We start from the raw sequence: 2500 nt of genomic DNA, 5'->3' as shown, positions 1-2500 counted from the left end.
CCACTCAGGTCTGTTTCATCCATTTGGCCTGGATCAGTCTGTATTATGTGAAGTATCACTCAGGTCTACTCCACCCCTTTCCTTCTCTTCATGGCTCTCTTTTGTTTCCTGTCTGGCACCGAAAATAAGTTTTGGAAGTCCTCCCAATATAGAACATACCTCTTCGATTAAGCCACCGTGAACAAAATCATCTATTTAGTTTAGAAAAACATGTACAATGTTGTTCTTTACGCTGGGAATGGAGGTGGTTGGCCAGAGAGTTCTGGGCCCGAAGGAAGTTTGGATTGTGGGGTTTTAGGGATGTTGAGTTAAATTGGACTGGAAAGAACCCTGATTCGGTCTGAAAGACTTGGCCTGACAGGGTGGCGAGAGGTTTCTATATTTTCAGAGCAGGGCAGATGTGTGTGTGTGTGTGTGTGTGTGTGTGTGTGTGTGTGTGTGTGTGTGTGTGTGTGTGTGTGTGTGTGTGTGTGTGTGTGTGTGTGTGTGTGTGTGTGTGTGTGTGTGTGTGTGTGTGTGTGTGTGTGTGTGCGAGGACCACCCTGGGTCTGAGGTGGTTTTGTGGCAGGGACACCTGTGAACTCAGAAGTGGGCCGTCACCAAAACCTCAAGATGGACTGCTTCGGTACAGCGAAATTACTTCAAGCTTCATCAGACAGAAGGAAATGACCATACACCATTCCTGCCCCACATCCCATACCTGCCCCATATCCCATTTCTGCCCCACATCCCATACAGGCCCCACATCCCATACAGGCCCTACATCCCATACAGGCCCTACATCCCATACAGGCCCTACATCCCATACAGGCCCTACATCCCATACATGCCCCACATCCCATACAGGCCCTATATCCCATACAGGCCCCAAATCCCATACAGGCCCCACATCCCATACAGGCCCGGTGAATTAAATATATAAGTGAACCCCTTTACTTTACTTGAGATCCAACTTGATACAAATGGTGGTTCAATCTGTCTTGGCAGTAATCTCCAGGCGTTGTCAGGGGTTTGAGGCTTTTTTTACCTCATGCAGACACCAATAAATTGTGGCTTTAAGGGAGGGAAGGACGGGGAAGAGGAGAGGGGAGGGAAGGGGAGAAGGGAGTGGTGGGGAAGAGGAGAGGGGAGGGAGGGTGGGATGGGAAAGGGGATGGGAGGGAGGGAGGGGTGGGGGAAGGGAAGGGAGGGGAGGGAGGGGTGGGGGAAGGGAGGGAAGGGAAGGGAGGGAGGGAGGGAGGGGTGGGGAAGGGAAGGGAAGGGAAGGGAGGGGAGGGGAAGAGGAGAGGGGAGGGAGGGTGGGATGGGAGAGGGGAGGGAAGGGAGGGGTGGGGGAAGGGAAGGGAAGGGAGGGGAGGGGTGGGGGAAGGGAAGGGAGGGGTGGGGAAGAGGAGAGGGGAGGGGAGGGGAGGGAGGGTGGGATGGGAAAGGGGAGGGGAGGGAGGGTGGGGGAAGGGAAGGGAGGGGTGGGGAAGAGTGACCTGTCGGCCTGCCCCATTCATTATCCGGACAAAATGTCTCCCGCATCTTTTCCACTGATCAGGGAGAACATCCCGTGGTAAGCAAGTTTAAGTAAAGACGCGGAAACCTTTTTCACAAAATCCGTCTTGTGGTTTCGGCCCAAAAACATCTGTATTATTTCCTATCTTTTTCTCACTCTGTATATTCTCCGGAGTAGTATTTTATTTAACCTTTATTTAACTAGGCAAGTCAGTTAAAAGAACAAAATGTTAATTATAATGACGGTCTACACCGGGCAAACCCGGATGACGCTGGGCCAATTGAGCGCCGCCCTATGGGACTCCCAATCACGGCCGGTTGTGATACAGCCTGGATTTGAACCAGGGTGTCTGTACTGACGCCTCTAGCACAGTGCCTTGGACCGCTGCGCCACTCAGGAGCAGCAGAGAGTGATCAGGGAATCTGCTTACATGCAATTGGTTTCTGAGAGAAAATCACCAGTGGAAAGCGTGTGTATGAGGTCACTGTTGGACCAACAGGGGGAATCGCGTGTGGTATTTACAGAATGTGGTCTACTCCTAGACAGTTTTCTAACAGGCTTTGATCAAGAGTTAGATGGTATGTAGTAGGTGACGTTAATAAACGACCTCCAAGGTAAAGTGGTGGGACATGGGTCTGCAGCAGCCAACTACCTGACAAACAAGTCCTCTTGAGGCTGAGGTTGGCGTTTAGCTTTTTGGCAGGATTCTGAAAGACACGCACAGTGTCTCGAATACACGCGCACAGGTACACACACAAGCTAGTACAGACGTTCACACACACAAGCATGCACACTCACACACACACACACGCACACATCACACACACACACACACACACACGCACATCACACACACACACACACACACACACACACACACACACACACACACACACACACACACACACACACACACACACACACACACACACACACACACACACACACATGCACACATGCACACTCACACACACACACATACACAAGCATGCACACACA

This window comes from Oncorhynchus kisutch, linkage group LG4, assembly GCF_002021735.2.
Source record: "Oncorhynchus kisutch isolate 150728-3 linkage group LG4, Okis_V2, whole genome shotgun sequence".
In the NCBI taxonomy this organism is placed as follows: Eukaryota; Metazoa; Chordata; class Actinopteri; order Salmoniformes; family Salmonidae; genus Oncorhynchus; species Oncorhynchus kisutch.
This window is presented reverse-complemented; position numbering follows the sequence as displayed.